The 17,600-nt window shown below is 41.0% G+C and overlaps 1 protein-coding gene across 2 annotated transcripts in view; it reads left to right on the forward strand.

Annotated features, from left to right (window-relative positions):
• Nucleotides 1–13,498: 13,498 nt before the first annotated feature.
• Nucleotides 13,499–17,600, forward strand: part of MIDEAS (mitotic deacetylase associated SANT domain protein) — a 55,594-nt gene continuing 51,492 nt past the window's right edge. The window contains exon 1 of one of the 2 annotated variants that reach the window (XM_069017461.1): nt 13,499–13,628. The gene's annotated coding sequence lies outside the window, so the exon portion shown is untranslated. Of the gene's footprint in view, nt 13,629–13,721; nt 14,034–17,600 lie in introns of those variants that run through there. The other variant, XM_069017462.1, reaches the window with a different exon arrangement.

Raw genomic sequence — 17,600 nt, forward strand, 5'->3', positions numbered from 1 at the left:
TCATGCAGGTCCTCTTTTGTAAAAAGAAACAAACCCCACAATGTATCCCTTATGGACTGAGCATTAGGTTGGGGCAGGGATATTTGTGGGAAAGTTTTGCAGGTGACACTAAGCTGTCATACGAGACTAATGTCTTCTGATGCTAATTACTGCCAAATCACAAAGTGGGCTTCGTCTGTACAGGTAAGTATACAGATAAGAAACAACTGCTAGTTTTAATGGTAACTTGTTTTTCTGATGTTTCATGCTCGGTAGTGTCTTGACCCATCTTTCTTTGTCATAATTTCAAAACCTTCATCTGGGTTCTGACAGGCCAAAGGGCATAGGTAGGATTTGGATTTGCTCCGTCGTTAACAATTTTTGTGATTGTAAGGAAGCTTTGCTCTATAAACATACTTTGCTAGTCAAAACTACTGGTTTTGTTATAGATTTACACAGAAGACTATCTGTAGGACACATCTTGGAGAATCACATTCATTTTAAGGTAAAAAAATTCTTTTGTAAATTAAAAAAATATAATATGACAATAACACACCTTGATATGTGATTTCTGGAAAGAAAACATAAGCTCAAAAGTTTTTGCCATAAATATTGGGCCTGATCTTTAACCATTTGGTATTTTATAAAACCTTCTAATACTATAAAAAGTGATCAAAATATGTTATCAGTTTAATCTAATACTAATTATTACTGTTTGATCATCATAAACTTTTATTCATGATTTTGGTTCCTTATCTGTCTGTGCCTTTTCTTCATCCTTAAGAGAGGAAACAAAATACTGAAGTACTTGTTGCAGAGAATGATCTTCCTGTTGTCTTTGTTTTGTAAGTGACAGTTTCTTAAATCCATTTTGGTACAACTACTTATTTAATGTTTATAAATGACCTGAGCATATTATAGATGAAAATGCTCTTGCTGCTGTGCAGTATCATGTCAGGATCACATCTTTCATTTTTTACTGCAGAACACTTGGGGAAATTAAGAACTTCTATTTTAGAACCACACTGCTAGATAAGCATCCTACGTCTGTGTAGGAGGTTTCTTTCTTTATTGCCTTGTGTGCCATTTCCATTTAATGATATCTCCCAGTTACACATTAAAAAAAAAAAAGGTTCTACTAGTACTCTTTCCAAAATCTGCTACCAGTGAAGTATTAATGTAACTGTGGTTTTTCTGTCACACTCTAAGATTCAGATATGTCTGTTTCATGACAAAAAGACCTTGAATTTTCCCAATGTAATATAAAGCATCACCCCTGAAAAGTTAAAATGTCATTGTTACAACCTGTAGTTGTTGTATATGCTTTGTAGGGCAAAATTGTAATTCAAAACAGGAAAGATTGAAGGGATTTTACATGAAGAATTCTGATAACCTTGAAAGCATTTCTTCTTACTGCTGGCTTTCCCAGTTTGTCTAAAATGTACTGCAAGATTTGAAAAAAAAGTTACTGAATTCAAGTTATCCCATATTTTTATTGGTTTCATAACTTACGTGCATGGAAATTTGCAACATTTATCGAAAAGGGAACTAAATTTTTCATTTGTAAGGAACTGAGATTGTTGCAAACTAAGCTGCATTATGTGAGATTCCAGGATACTAGACCATCCTGAAAAAAGTGGCGAAGGAAGAAATGTGGTCACAAAAGCTCAAATGACTTACTCAGAACACAAAATGATTCTTGTACCATCAAACTTGAACTGTGCTAAGATACGTTTCTTTAGTTTAAAATTGCTGGCAGCAAATGGTCAAGACAAGTCTTTCTGTCTGAATCAAGGACAGAAAACATATGAGCACCATTTGTTGAAAATGCTACTGATTGCTGCATCAGAGCAAGAGGCGGCAGTGGGTGACAGACTGTGCTGCATAGTGAAATCTAATATTAATAGAATACTTCACAGTATTCCTATTATTTTTCATAACTGAAATTCAAATTCTTTGGAAAACTGCTCTGTATTTTTAATTAATGCACCCTAATGCTAGAGGAATTAATGCTACTGGCTTATAGAAACCCAAAAAGAAATGGGCCTTCTGGAAGCAGAAAAATATTGTTCATATGAGGGATGTGTATGGGGCTGTGGGAAGTCATACATAGTATATGCAGTGCAGCTTCCTTGTAAGACTCCTTGGTATGCTAGTCCTTGATCAAATAGAATTGAAAAATCCATGTTGTGGGTTTCAACCTAACTGTGGAAAAACATATTTGGGATGTAGATAAAGGTGAAAGCTGATGAAAGGAGAATAAAGGTAGGTGTAAACAAGGAGGAAAATTAATGAGGAGGAAGCTGCTTCTGAAGGAACTTTTCTTGTACTAGCATCATGTTTCTGAAGTGCTATTTCTGAAAAGCAAGTACTGGTTTATCAAAGAGGGCTATGTAGACTTGCAAAGTCTCAAGATAACCAAAGGCATATTTTTGGAGCTTTGTGTCGGGCTTGTTTCAGAGCTGCTGGATATTAGTAGAAAGCTTCTCATCCATTCAGCATGTGAACGTGCTGGAAATTTACAGCACTTGGTTGTTATCAGTCAATTATTAATGACTATGATATCAGTAAATCAGCTGTTGTATTCCCCTGGCCTGGAAATGAGCATTTGCAGAGACATTCAACTGTTTCCTCTACGGAAAAGAAGAGGGATCAGTAAGCACAACTGGCCTGGATGGAATTAATGTTACTGTATTCTAGGAGACTGTACTTGCCCTTATTACCATGGGTGATAAAGGGTTTTATTGAACATGTGAAACTTAGACAACAACTGTTCTGACTCTGCTAAACAGCTGCAGGATAACTGTGAAGGTTGCCTTTTGAGAATGATCACCAGCTGGTAACTGGAAGGGCTGAAGCAGCTCAGCAAAACCAGCTTCAGATTATAACTGCATGCTGTATCCTACCCAGAATAGCTGGTAGGCAGTAAAGAGGCTTTCTGCCATTTCTGAATGACAGTCTTCCAAGGCATTTTGGGGATATCATTTGTACACCTACTGAGGAAATGAGAGCTTGTTTGGATGCCTTTCTTTCTGGCTTTTGTGCAGCTTTCTGTAGTGTGCCATGCAAGATAGTACTAACAGTACACACCTCTGGGTCACTTAATGGGTACCGGCTTCGCAAACACTGCAAATCACATTAATTTTAAATATAATTATGAATACTATTTGACAGGAATAAATAGGCTGCATCTTAGTTCTGGCAAAAATATTGGATATTTTAATTATAGCAACACATGACTAGTTGGACATACCAGCTCTACAAATCAAGGAGCTTGTGTTAGGTGAACTTGTCCAAGTGAACTTGAGACACTATTTCTACAAATAGTCATTTCTCACTGTTTCCAGCACTACAGTTTGGAGGCTGAAATGATCTGCCAGAATTTTGTTTGGATGTCAGAGAAATAAAGTCTGGATACTGTTCTCTGGAACAAAATGGAAGAATTGTAGCTGAGGGTCTGCTGGCGATACAGACAGAATGACAGCTGATGACTCTGAGACTGAAGAGCATGCAGTAGGAGAGAGTTATAATTTTTAATAACAATACTCTCCAAAAATATGTCCCTGTTTAACTCCATTACATAATTTTTTAATGTCCATTTTGATTTCTCTGTGTGCTTCCTGCACAGCAAAGCTCCACCCTGCAATTAGAAAATCGTCTTTCATAATGGATTGTGACAGTGTTTTGTTGTTATGAACTTCTCTTTCTTGTCCTCTGTGTTGCTTTGAACTTCTGATGTCTTCTGCTCCTCAGCCAAGAGGAGCATCTCCGGCCCCCCTACATCTTTCAAGAGCTTCCACTAAGCTTTCACCAAAGGGAAGAAAACCCCAAACATCCAACTGTTGTAGCCACCTGAACTGAACAACAGTAACATTTGTTTTCTTAGTGGTACAGATGTTAGGAATGACGATCCTATAACTTGATAACTTTTCTTACTGTTCATAGTTTCAAGATAAGAGGAGGTTTGAGGGCTGTCTGTGTGGTTGGTGTTCTGTGTGTTTTTTTGGGAAGGGTTCTTTTGGTCTTTTTCTTAGTTGTGCAGTTTTTTTCCCCTGCAGTTTTTGGATGCAAATTTCCTGAACCACTTCCCATTCTTGAGAAACTCTAGAAGTGGTAAGTTCTCTCTGTCTTTTCTGTGATGCACGTTGATATGTGAAGCCCAAAGTCATGGTTCTATGGTGATAGTGGACAGTGGATTTGCTACTCCCTGCCTTGAGCACGGTGGGTTTCTGCAGTTTCTTTTTAGTAGCACCACCAAGACAACATATTCAGAGCACTCCTTTTGGGGAAGAGATTCTGCTGAGAACAAGATAGCTTTTTCTATTGTTTGAGGCAGTAGTGATATTGGAGGATGCCTCTCTCGTGTATATGAGGAAAGAGTAAAGAAACTAACTTACAAGTGCCTATAAACAGACACTATGGTAAATCTAGCTGAGACAGAATACTCGAGCTTGGTATTTGAATTCTTTCTCCATGGTTGCCTTCATGGATCATGTGTATTTCTGTCTCTTCTACAGTAGACCTTGGTTACATTAGCCTCCTCCAGATATTATCCTTTGCTTTCTCAGTCCACTGTGGCTTCAAGGAGCTGGAGAAATCTCTGCAGGAGCAGGCGTGGGGGGAGATGAGGGAGGAGCATGCATTTGCAAGGGAGGAAAGATCCTCCTTAGTATGTAGGAGGGGAGGGTTTTGAGAGTGTTTGCAAAATGTCTGAGATGCAATGATAAAAAACTTCCTTGCTTCCTGTTGGAATTGCTGCATTTTCTTCAGGCTGGCAGTCTTGTGGCAGCCGTGAAGGTGTGTGTTTCTTGGCTAACAGAAAAACGTTTGCAATGCTCATATGCTCAGTGGACCATATACATAATATAATTACATCCATATTTGGGAAGCATTCCTGCCTTGGAATACCACATTCCAGGTAGGGCTGTTGGTATGAAATTGTGTTTTATGCCCTATGTAGAAATGTAAAAAAATCGTTGTAGATTGTACTACAAGTACAAGCCTTTTGAAACAATAAGCTCAATAAGGTTCAATAAGAACAGTAAGAACAATAAAGTTTCTATTAAAAAAGGATAAGGGGAGGAAAAAAGAACAAACTCCATAATGAGATTTGTACTAATAAACATAAAGAGAGTAGCTGAATTAATTTTCCTTATAATAGAATATGCGCTGTACTTTATATGAGAAATAAGAAATATTCAGAGATCACAGAGATAAACAGATCAACTGGTTGGGATAGGTCACAGCTTGGTATTGAAAGGAATCTTGGAGGACTGCCAAAATACTAGTGGAGTCCAGGCATGCAAATCAGTATGATGCAACTTGCTCGTGAGTCTGAGAAGAATAAAAACTGCAGAGCAATTCACCAAAAACTCTACAGTGTAATGGTGATGACAGAAAAAGCTCTGCAGCCTGGCTTGCACCAATGCAAACTGCCAGGCAGTCATGGAGTGACAGTAAAGAAGGATTAAGGAGTAGAGGGACAGATAAGGTCACCAAGGTGCGTAATTATGTGGTACAGATTATCCTCTCTATTTGGTACATGCTGATCACATATGTCTTATTTATACATGTTGGTGTCTCCCACTGTGGTTTATGTTCCCCTGCTGTTCAATAATTTATTTATGTGATGGAATAGAGATGAATCCTCATGAGAGAGTACCACAAGCTACTGATGGAACCTGGTGTTAGCAAGTGCTTGCTTTTTGATTCCCCTGCTGCCCCTAGATTTATGCAGCATATGTTTCAATTTAATTGCAATGGTTCTGAGTCATTGTCACTAAAACCTGAAAGTTGGGCTGAAAGTTACTTGAATTATTGTGTCAAATGATTTGAAATGGGCTTTGCGATTGCTACTTGTCATATATCAGCTCCTGAAGCTCAGAAGTTCCTAGTTGATGTTCTCCATAAGAGATGACTTCAAGGATGTTCTTCTATATATGCATATACATACACAGATATATATATATCTTGCACATATAAATAATGCATAACACAAATACTCCAGAATCCTGCAAATATTCCAGAATCCTGAAAATATTTATACACAATTGTTGGGGTTTTAGGAGTTCTCCTGGTTTTTTTTTTTCTGTTAAAGGAATTTTCTCCCTACGTGTTGCTAGGGGGATAAATTGCTGGGTATTTAAGAAAAACAAAAGACCTAGCCACTAACAGAGGGGTGCATCTGGCTACTCTTTTGTTTCACCTGGGTGTGTGGACAGTCAGTTCCTGGAGTTTGGATGGAGAGGGAGGCTGCTTCTTCGGCTGTTTTTATCTTCTGCCAGAGAAACCCCGGGATCGCAAGCCCGCCTTCCCTGCCCTGCTGGGAGCCGGGCCATGGCTGCCCTGCCCCCACCGTTGCTTTGAGCCTTCGCTGCGTTGTAGCCGTGATCGCCCTGCCTGCCCAGACCTCCAGGGGGTTCCCTGTTTGGATACATCGCGTCTGCCACCCGAGATTTGTGCTCGTCCCTGCTGCTCCAGCCTGCTGTTCCAGCCTGCCGTTCCAGCCTGCTATTCCAGCCTGCTGTTCCTGTGGGTCCAGCCGGACACCGGGATCGGCTGCCCAGGGGTTTGTGAAGCCTTTGTTCCACCCTTCCCCGGGATCCCAGGGCACCGGTGCCGCGTGCTCCCCGAGCTCGCTCCGGAGCGCCCCCTGCAGCCGCGGGGGAACCATCGCACCTGCCCTGCTCACCGGGAGCCGCCAGCGATCCCTGTCGGCTGCGAGCGGAACTGCACCCGAGGGGAAAGGGCCTGACAGCCGAGAAGGCCGGGACTGGGTTTGTGATTGTTTGCTGTTACTGCCATGGTTATTGCTGTTTGTTTGACTGGTTATACACCTATAGATATATAATAGTAAAGAACTGTTATTCCTATTTCCCATATCTTTGCCTAAAAGCCCCTTGATTTCAAAATTACAATAACTCAGAGGGAAGGGGGGGTCATATCTGCCATTCCAAGGGAGGCTCCTGCCTTCCTTAGCAGACACCTGTCTTTCAAACCAAGACAACAATGCACCATTAATCATGACTAGTTTCTTGATGTCAATGGGGTGAATCTTAATTTCATATTATTAATTAGCCTATTGATTGAATTCATTAACTTCTGCATGCTTCAATAAGAAATTGGTCTACTCAGAGCATTAAAGGAACAGCCTAGATTATTGTCTGTAATACTAATTCCTAGTAAATAACATTAATGTTCTATGAAGACAGAAAAATATTGCACCTTATTATTTCAAATTCCAGTCTTTATTTCACTAAATATTATTACACTAAATTCAACCAAGCTGTGAATATGACTTTGCAGTACATGCTGTCAGTATGTCTTGTTCATTTGTTGTTGTTAGGACTCTTGAGTGCTTCTAGGTGGTTTCTCTGCCTGGGCTTGAAGCCAGCTTAAAGAAAGCACAGCTGGTTATCTTGGGGAAGGAGAGACAGAAGAAGCTCTAGTGGAAATCACCTGCCAAAACAAGCCTCATGGGCAGGGGCTCCTGCAACATTTTCTTGGGTGGTGCTTTACGCTGAGGCTCTTGCACTCGGCCCTGCCGAGCTATGCTGCAGCTGTGCTGCAGTCATGCCTATGCTCAGCACTTGATCTTGACCCCAAACCATGAACTTTTCTTCCCCCCCTAACTTCAGCCCGACTTCATCCCATGGAGGTGCCTGACATCCTGGGTTTTGAGCTGCCCCCCTGGCCTGCCTTCCTTCCTCACTGGGTGTGGTGGGACTAGCCCCAGCTGGTAAAGGCCTGGCCCTGCCAAACTTTGGAATCTCCTTGGCTCCTAGCCCTTGGAGAGCAGCCCCTGGGTGCTCCCTGAGAGTCATCCACTTAAGTCTTAATCAGAGTATCTTCTACTAAAAAGAATATTTATCTTTTGATTTCTTGATAGTCTTGCATGCATATTTCACAGAAACTGTGGGACTACTCTCATATTTTATAATATGAAACCAGTGTGGTGCAGGGATTGATGCAGGCTCCTGAGAGCAGGTGTACAAACTTCCAAAACTCCAAAGTTTCAGAAATTACATGTATACACATTGGTAGAAGCAGAGTGTGTTCCTTTAAAGGATACTGCACTCCTGTAATGCATAATGACAGGTAAATTCCAGATAGAAACCAGTTACAATTGTAGCCATTGAACCATTTAGTGGTTATAGCATTAAAAATATGTATTAGGATTAAAAATTTGCATATGCCGACCAGTTCTTGATATTTCTTGCCTACCATATTTTTCAGGAGTATTTCCACTGATCTGAAGTATTCTTGATCTTGTTGAGAGCCACAAGTCCATGAACTTTTCCCAAGGTAGTAGCATTATATTTATGTTATCTAAACTATAATGATAAATAGGTAAATGGGGCTAAAAAATTTATGGTACCTTACATTTTCAGAGTTCTAATATACATATATTCATCAGTTCATTTTCTAACTGTTCCTCTCACACAGTATGTAAGAAAATGTAATCAATAAACACTTAAGAAAAAATCAGAGATAGCTTACAGACAGCTTTTTAAGAAAATTTTTTGTTGTTGTTTTTTTTAATATCATCCTCCTTAAGGTAACTTGAACCTAATTTTCAGAAGGACTCGTGTCACTATTTAGTCAATTGAGCAGCAAGGAACCTTTGGTGTCCTATTATTGTATGTGTAGATTGGTGACACTTTGGTGACAGGGAATGTTGAAGTTTAGTACAATCTGCATACTGAGCTCCTAAAATACAGAAAAAGTATAGTGTGACAGAAGAGTTTACATGTGGACTTGAGCATTTGGAGCTAACCAAAGCTCAGCTACTGAACTTCCATGTGGCCTTCAGTCCACCACTTAACTTCTTCAAATATTGCATTTTTATCAATTTTAGTAAACAATGTTACCACAGGCTATTGTTTGTAAAACAAACAAACAAATAAATGATGTGGCATTCTGGGAAGAGTGATAGTAAATGCAGAAACACTGAAAAGTCTTTTTAAAGCTACACAAGCTGGCAAAATTAGGAAGAAAGGTTCAACAGTCCTGGTTTTCAGCATGCCATATAATTCAGTACTTCATAGATTCCTGCACTGTCTTTCCCACCATGGTGTCTGAGCTTCTTTCAGTAGTGTTTAAGCAAAGTGAGTAACTTTGTTTTACATGTGGTTTTTTCTCAAAACCACAGTGTCCCTCCCTTTCCCTCATGTAACAAGGTTTCATCCTGGTTCTCAGGGAACCAGGTCATGACACACTGGTGTGTGTGTGTGTGTGTGTATACATATGTATTTACACATGCATGCTCTATAAATAAACACATGTATTTTCTCCCCAGCTTGATCAAAGAAGCTGAATCCTGCTCAAATCTTGCTTGACTGAAGTGTTTTAATTTTAAACTCGGATATGAAGAGTAAAATATAGGTACGAGGGTTTTTTTTTTTTCTTTTTGAAAACTCTTTTAAATAAGCCAAACCCTCCTTTCCAAGCATTCTGTCTGCATCAAGTTTCCCAAGACAAGTTGTGCCCTAGCATAATATTTCAAATGTAGCAACTTGAGTGATTAATTCTGACAGAGATGGGAGACAGAAATTGGTACTGGCAAAATTAAAATTTCTCTGTAGTAATTGGTCTTGTATAAAAAACATTTTTATAAACATTTTCTCTTGTAGTAGTGCTGGGAAATGGTGACTATGAGGGAACAGCTTTCTTCGTAATTAGGCTGATGGTCTTATAAATTCACAACCTCAAAACTAAAGCCCTGCAAACCTGAAACAGATACAATCATTCATATTTCCTATAAGAAAATTTCAAACTATTTTACTGTCATTTGATTAAGTCGTCTCTTATGCGAGTTAAGGGAATTTGCTTCTTGAATCATAGTATCAGGTTGGAAGAGATTTTGGGAGGTCACCAGTTCAATCTCCTGCTCAAAGTAGGGTCAACACTGAAATCAGATGGTGTTCTTCACTGCTTCACTATCCTCACTAGCTGGTTGAAATGACCACTGTTTCCATTAGCCTCTCCTTGCAGAGGACATCTGTTCCAGTCCTTGACCATCTGGACTTTCTACTGGCTCCAGTTTATTAACATCTTTTTTATATTGGGGTGCCCAAAACTACACACAGTATTCCAGATACATGCTACCAAATGATGAGTAAAGAGGAATAGTCATTTCCCTTGATCTAGCTCTGACTTTCTTTATACAGGCCAGGGTGGTGTGAGCTTTCACTGCTGTCTGGTGTTTCGCCCACTGTCCACCAGGACCCCCAGATCTTATTTAGCGGCACTGAGGGGCCTGTCAGTCCCAGTCTGTGCAATGGCAGAAGGTCAGTCTGGGCAAAGTGCAGGGCTTTGCATTAGTCTGTGTTGAACTTCATGTGGTTCCTGTCAGTCCATTCTCTGGCTTGTCTAGAGGCAGCCCTGCCCCTGAGCACTGAATACATTTATGGGATAAGCACTGCAGCTATTCATTACTGGTTTATGCCAACACTAATATTTTTAAATAAAAATCACATCCTAATGAAATTTTAGAGGAAATTTCAGTGTGATTGTAAGGTGGAAGCTTTAGGCTTATTAGAATCTGAAACTCCTATTACAAAGGGTGTAAATGCTTTCTCACTAGCTACAGTGGTTAAGACCTTCATTTTATACTTAATTTCAGGGAGAACTAATAGCTCCGTATTTTCTCCCATCATGCTGGAGCACAAGTTCAGCTTATGAGGACTACGAAGAGGATGGGGCTCTACTCTGATGGATGGCTCTACTCTGACCCGGTGGAAAGAGTGCCACCTACTGAGCCTGTGGCTCGGTTTTGCACACTTAAGTATGCAAAGCATAGTCTTTAAGTCAAATTCTGACTCAGTGCAATCCAGTATATTAATGACATGAGTCGGTGTTGTTACACTACAAGATGTGTCTGTACAAGCCAAAGAAAACTAAGATTTTAGATGCTGATAGCTAGGAAATCTTCCAATCTCCTGCAGTGTAGTAACAAAATAATGACGTAATAAGGAACGCGTGTGTATTAAGTTTTGTTAATGTAAAGCTGATAGAAGTACAGCCATCATGAAATCTCAGCATATGCTGAGAAAAGAGAAAGAAAAACTTTTTAAAAGTATAGCAAAAGCTGTTCTGAAAGGAAGAAAATTATGATGGCTGGTTCTGGAGAAGATGTAAGGACCGTGTAATGTAAGGAACAGAGAAACAATTGAAGAGTGTATAACTGTAAAATCCTTACCAAACACTTCATAAAACTTTTATTGCTCGGTAAGACAAACACTAACATACAGCTCTATAAACACCATGGTGTCTTTGAAGTGTGTTTCTTCTATTTTAGATCTATAAACTAGTTGGTGTACCTACCTGCTTGCTTGTTTTTGTTCTTATCCCATTTGGTTTGTCTTTCCTAAAGATTTTGCATTTTACAGTGTGTTTCAGCTTTGCCTTTGTGGTTACTATGTTGCCTTTGGCTCAGCAGGATTCCTATCTACCTGATACGTTACTTAGGAGGCAACCATCAAATCCAACAAGTTAAAATGTCTCCCAGAGCAGGGTAGAAAGCACACTCCCTGCTCTGCGCAATGTTAGCTTCTGTAGCCGGATGATGACGTTTCTGTCATTGTCTACTGCTTTTACGTGATTAAGTATTGTGAAACACAAGATGCTGCTCATCATTTTGCTCCCAGCCTCCAAACAGGTGAAGTACAACATACATTTGCTCTGTCTTGAACAAAGAGATACACTTTGCTGTTAGTGTATCAGAGAAGACTTCTGGGGTTTGGGTTTATTTTTGGTTGGTTTTTTTCCCCCCAATTAAAGTTGACATAAGTAATTTTAATCTTATCCATATCTGATGTGCTTCAATTGAGGCACCGATTGCCTAACATGACAGAGAGGAAATAACTCCAGTTTATTGAATCTTTCTTTTCAATCTTTATTAGGGCAAATTAAACTAATGAGTTGTATGCCTTTGACTACAGCTAGTTATTATATGTTCAATGATTTACGTCTGCTTTACATATTAGGAAATTTGTGAACATCTGGGAATATTCTTTCTGTATTGATTTAAATAGTTATTGACCTATTGTTCCTGTCTACCAGGAGTTTGGAAGAGCAAACACATTAATGGTGCTATAGCAGAATTTTCCTTGAAGGTCCTATTGGGACAGTGTTGCATCAAATGATACCGCTGGTTGTGAAAGAAAAAAAAAAAACCTTTACCAGTAGTACCTGTGGCTACTATTTTGCTCTTCACCACCATGTGTCTCACTGTTATCCTCTGCACCATGGCAGGAAAAGATTGGGTGTGGTAATTAGACTGCTGACCTGGGACTCATCAGAGTAACCTGGTTATGCATCTGTAGTCATGGGCAAGTCACTTCTGTGGACTCCTGTTTCTACACATCTTGAGCTTCCCTGGTAAAAAGTTCTGCAAGGAACTATTGTGAAAGAAACACAAACGACAATGAGCAGTGCAAAAACTACTTCTATATTTCGCTCTATAAAGCAATACATGCTGGAAGGGAAACTGCCCTGCTGGTCTGGAAAAAAAAAAACCCAAAACCCAGCAATGTTACCCAGCAATGCACTGAATAATCTGAACCTGGATGAAGGCAAACACGTGGCAACGTGCACGTTGGAGAAAAACGTTTGGCATTTTCGTGTTGCTCAACATTTCACTGAATATGAGTCTAATCTATGAATGCTGTCTAAAGGTTATTTTATAATCTAAAAGTTTCATTGCTTGTTAACAAACTCGAGGAGCAGAGCAGTCTACAGAGGGAGCAATGACAAAGCAGCTTATTTCCTGCCTTAGTAGGGTAGAGTAGCGTGCCTGCATTTGTCAGCGCACTCTGTTTTTTATTCTTGGACCAAGGCAGCAGAGGAAGCCATATTCCAAAAGAGGACCTGAACATTTTTAGAAACCTCAGAAGTATATGTTCTTGTGAAAGTAAATTTCAGGTGTTTGGTAAAACAGCCAACAGTATAGAGATGACCTGAGGATTTGCATTAGACTAAAATCCTTTCTCCCTTCCCTGCTTTTTTAACTTTTTCTCCTGAAAAAGCTGTGAGAAAAGGAACTGAAAGGGAGGAAACAGAAAATCATGTTTTCCTTTATCCAGGGGATTCCTTAAAAACAAAAAGCTCTTTGTTTGTTTTTCTTTAGCGAGAAAGGACATAAAGCCTGATCGCGCTGAAGAGGCTGGCTCTGAACTCGGGGCATCAAAGCGGCGCTTTCCGACGGGTATTGGATACGGCAGCATTTTGCAGGGCTTGGCTTTCAAATCAATGCTTCAAACTCTCTGCCCGCCCCTCACTCGTTGGGTATTTCCTCTCCTTCTTTGCCAACAGCAGCGACAGCCACGCGCAGAAGGTCAAGCCGAGATCCGTGGACAAGGGCAGGGGGCCTAGGGCCGTGCCGGGATGAGGCGCTGAGGGCCGGCGGGGAGCTGCGCCGCGGAGGGAGGAGGAGGAGGAGGAAGGCGGGAGGAGGAGGAGTTGAGGAGCCCGGGCCCGGGAGCCTCCCCGCTTACCGCACTAGGAAGTGACGCTTTCTCCGAGTCCCGGAGAGAAAGAAACAAAGTTTGTTGTTTTTTTTTTTTTTTTTCCCCTCCTTCTCTCCCGCCCCCCTCTGCAAACAGCCGCTCCACGTTCGCCCGCGGCTCCCGCCGTGCCTGGCTGCGCAGGTGAGCCAGCACGTTCTCTTTCTTCCTTCTCATGTTTTCCGCGCGTTTATTTTTTTTTTTAATTCACACGATTTGCTTCCGTTTTCCTGCCATTTTGGAGAGGGGGTGTCTTTCCTGGGGCTTTTCTTTTGGGGGTGGTGGTGCGTGCTTTGTTTGTGGGTGCTGGGTGCAGGATGAGGAGCAGAAGTACCTGTGGAGGTGACGGGGACGGCTGGCTCCGCGCCCGGGCCGCGCAGCCCCACGGGGCCGGGGCAGCGGCACTCCCGGCCCGCCTGCTGCGGGGGGCCAGGCTCGGCTGCTGAGCCATCGCCTCGTGCTGTACCCTGAGTTGTTACGGGCGCTCCGGAGGGGTTTCTTCGCGGCTGCCTGGCTGCGGCAGCGCTTTCTGGATGTGTCTGTGTCCGGGTGAGCTGCCTGCGGGTGGAATTTTGGGGGGTTGGTTTGGGGTGCGGGGAGTCTCTCTTTGCTCGCGGCGTGGCGGAGCGGGGCAGCCCAGCGTGTGCGGCGGCCCCGAGCGCTGCGTGGAGAGGGTCGGATCGCCCTGCTGGGGTTTACGCAGTGGAGGGGGGTGGGGAGGAATTTGTTAAATAATTTTTGAAAAATCCCGTGCTCTTAAGTGTACAGCTCTTTTCTGGCAGCAACTGCAAAAGACCGATTCGTTGCAGTTTAGCAGTAAAAGCTGACAATACACCTACGCGCGTATGTGAGAGTCTTATATAATACTTACGGGGTTTTTTTTAACAGGCGTAAGCAGGATTTATTTTTGGTTTATAAAGTCTTGTGTGGTTGCAGCTTGCAGAATTAGCGAAATATTCTATTAGCTTAGCAGAGATTTACGTCCTTTTAAAAACATCTAATTTTTTAATAATAATTTGATTTCCTTCCGACTACGTGTTTTGAGCTTAGTGTAAAGGCCATCTGTACTGGAGTAAGCAGTTAAGGGAGGGGAAGAGAGAAAAAGAAATGTCCTAATGCGGAGACTATTAGGTTGTTTAGAGGGCGAGACTGCAGTTCCAAGCAGCAACAGCAGCAGCTTTATGACTGTGTGTAATTACAGAGTGATTGCATAGGACAGCATTGTTGGAACGAATACGTATACACAGGCTATTGTGCAAGATTTCTGTACCGAACAAAACCTAGTTTTGCATTGCAAATGCTAAAAAGAGAATTTATTGTGCATTGAACTGCCACATTCCTCTTAGACTGACTTCGTCGTAGAATTAGAAGAGGAAGGTGGGAGAAGTGGAGTGAGGCTGATCGTAGAAATCACGATCTGAAATACTCAGCAGAAATGCCACTAGTAGTCTCTGAAATCACAGCAGACAGAAATTGAAAGCTCATTGAATCTGAGGGTTCATGCTTCTAAAGTGATTATATAGCAGGTGAAATCCAAGCAGATTTGCTATGGTCCTGCACGTTTAAAAGCGTAATTCTTACTCTGGTCTAGTTTTTTGTATGCTTGTGTGGGAAAAAGACCTATGTTAAAATAAGCAACTGCAGTTCAGATAGCTTGCTTTGAAATGGAGAGAAGAGCACTGGGGAGAGTTTCTGTGTCAGGCCACAAAAACTTGGAGCTTGAGAGAACTACCAGACCAGAGATACGCTCAGAGCATGCTGTTTCAGCTTTAACTCGAAAGTTGCATCTGGTTCAGTGATCTTGCAGGCAGTGTTGGCTGAGGGATAGTATGAAGCACTGAGAAAGTCTGACACTGTATTAGCAAGGCTTTTAACTAAGTCTTTGAAGAACATCATAATTATGCCAAAGTTCTTGTGGGTACAACTTAAGGTCCCTTAGACTTCTTTTTCAGGGATGCTAGTTACCTGTTATTTTTAACAGCTTAGTTTTGAGAGTACTTGGAATTCAGGACATATCAGGTCTGCAAGATTTCACATCTAGTGCTCAGAAACTGGTCTTTCTAACATTAGAGACAATTTTCTAGAAGTGTTATCTTCAGCTGTTATAGCTGATGTCTTAATAAATGCCACAAAGGCTTGTAAAGTATTTTGAGCACTGCAATGTAAAGTACTATAAAAATGGAAAGCTGCTTTAAAATTTCTTGGTGTTTTATATGTTTTTATTTTAACTGAACACAGATCATCTTATTATTGGTAGTTTCCTCAGGTTTTCAAGAAAATGCTTCATATAAAATGTATGTGGCTTTGTTAACGAAGAATGAAGTGATCTGCTGACAGTGTTTTTGTGTTTTGTTTGGGGGTTTTTTTTTGGTCATTTGACAAACTATCTTAGTGATCCTTCTGTAAGTTCATTGGAGCATTTTGTTTTAATAAAAAATATGAAACAAATATATGCTAACTGTGGGTTACTGTGATGTTCTACTTGTAGATTTTTCTTGAAATTGTACTTAATGTCTTGACTGACTTGTCAGTCTGTGTTATACTGGATGTTTTAATGTAAGAATTACTGCTGGAGTAGTTCTTAAAGATTTCTTGAATAATTTGTGGCAGCGATACAGTATAATCATTCCTCATGCTAAGTCTTTTGCTTTTCACAACCTGTGTGGTAGGAGGGAGTTTTAGGTCAGGATTTTTTGGACTTGTATACAAAGAAGTAGATAACTTGCATGTCCTTGAGTCGTCCTGTGGTTCTCAGTGGAATTAGTCATAGATACGTATACATTTGTGTGCATGTTAGCAAAACAAAGGTGTAGCTGTGCTAGCCTTTAACCCATCCAAGTGCATGCGAGTAGTGGTGATATGAAATGATGAGGGCTGTAGCACAATGAAAGCTTTTCAAAAAGCCTGCATAAATGTTCCAAATGTTCGTTTATATTTTTGTATTTTCACTCTTCTGGTCAGCTGTCAATGGTGGCTGCAGAACCACAGGAGAGATTTTCAATCCTGTCATCCCTTTCATGACACTCTTCTGTCAGGCTGCTAATCAATCCCTTAAGTTGCCCCTGACTGAGGACATGCAGCCTTTTTTTGGAAATGGCCACCTTGGTGACGGTGGCAGCAGCAATGTCTGTGTGTGGAGGTTTGCCCAGGCATGTAAGGAGACAAGAGGGACTGCCATGAATCAGAGTGGAAGTCTGTCTAACCTGTGGCCTGTTTGCAAAGGTGTATGTGTTCTCTATATGCTTAGCAGTTCTTTAAGGATTTCTACTCAATAAACTTACCTAGTTTTCTGTTGAGCTTAGGTAAACATTTAGCAAACACTTTTTTTAACCTACTGATCAAATTGTGGAATGACAGTGTTGTTAAGAGCTGGTTTTTTTGTTATTTCACTTTTTCTAAACACCCTCCCCCCCCCAATAAAAAAGAAAACATCCAAAATACCAAAACCCTGATTTTTTTTTTCCCTTTGTTTTTTTTGTCTGAAGCATCACATGAAATCTTAGTACTGGTTGCAATAAATGACAGTTTATGCTAAAATTAAACGTAGTAAATATGAATGTTGTCTGCAGTGCGATTAGTTACATTCTAAGAGACATGAAGTGATAAATAAACCACTATTCTTTGAGTATTCATAGTGTGAAATAGGGAGGTGAGAGAGGCAGGAGCTTTGGTTTTGCAACACATGCCCAAAAAGCTGCAGGTTCTGGCACAGGCAAACCAAGGCTCATGAGTCACATCCAAAGGGAAGACTTGTCACTGAGCAATTTGTAAATAGGAGGGATGAACTTCTAATTCAAGGCAATATCCTGAGGACCTTCCCTAATAATTGCAAGTGTGGCAGAGAGCTTTATGTCCAACAGGAGTTGCTTGTACTTGGAATCACATGTTCCCCCTAGTGTAATTTGAGCATTCAAACAAAGAAATCCTCGTTATGTGTTACAGAGGTCCCTGAAAGAGGTGGCTGGTCAAGTAATAATATAAGTTTTTGTAGCTTCATACCAGCCACTTGCATTCCACGTGGAAGCTCCTTGGCAGCTCCAGCAGCTCGCAGCGTACAAATGGCATGTGTCTGCAGCAGGAGGCTGCTCAATGAGCGCTTCTCAACGCTTTGCACAA

The sequence above is a fragment of the Aphelocoma coerulescens genome, chromosome 5 (genome assembly GCF_041296385.1).
Source record: "Aphelocoma coerulescens isolate FSJ_1873_10779 chromosome 5, UR_Acoe_1.0, whole genome shotgun sequence".
In the NCBI taxonomy this organism is placed as follows: domain Eukaryota; kingdom Metazoa; phylum Chordata; class Aves; order Passeriformes; family Corvidae; genus Aphelocoma; species Aphelocoma coerulescens.